This window comes from Penaeus monodon, chromosome 34 (assembly GCF_015228065.2).
Source record: "Penaeus monodon isolate SGIC_2016 chromosome 34, NSTDA_Pmon_1, whole genome shotgun sequence".
Lineage (NCBI taxonomy): Eukaryota > Metazoa > Arthropoda > Malacostraca > Decapoda > Penaeidae > Penaeus > Penaeus monodon.
In genome coordinates this window covers 12621260-12621526 of record NC_051419.1, presented here as the reverse complement: position 1 = coordinate 12621526, position 267 = coordinate 12621260, and the positions used below count along the sequence as shown (strand labels likewise).

Genomic DNA, 267 nt, shown 5'->3' with positions numbered 1-267 from the left:
AGCCTTTGCTGTTGTAGTAGGCAGGTAGGACAAGGCTGCTTTTGCTTTTTAATCTACTGAGCAAAAGTGAAAATGCTAGTGTTGACCATGTGAAGGGTTTTTGTTGACTTGTAGTGTGTGCAAAAGGGTAAAATTTATTTAAAGTCAATTTCCCCCCCAAAAGAAGAAAACCCCTAATATTAATTTATATTCATATATAAACCTCCAGACTGATTTTATAAGAGAATTATAAAGCTTTTATTGTTGACTTACAATACATCTAGAATA

At 33.0% G+C, this 267-nt stretch overlaps 1 protein-coding gene across 1 annotated transcript in view; it reads left to right on the top strand.

The window, feature by feature from the left end:
- Positions 1-267, top strand: part of LOC119594819 (enhancer of polycomb homolog 1-like) — a gene marked incomplete in the record, with an annotated part of 44199 nt that overhangs the window by 26146 nt on the left and 17786 nt on the right.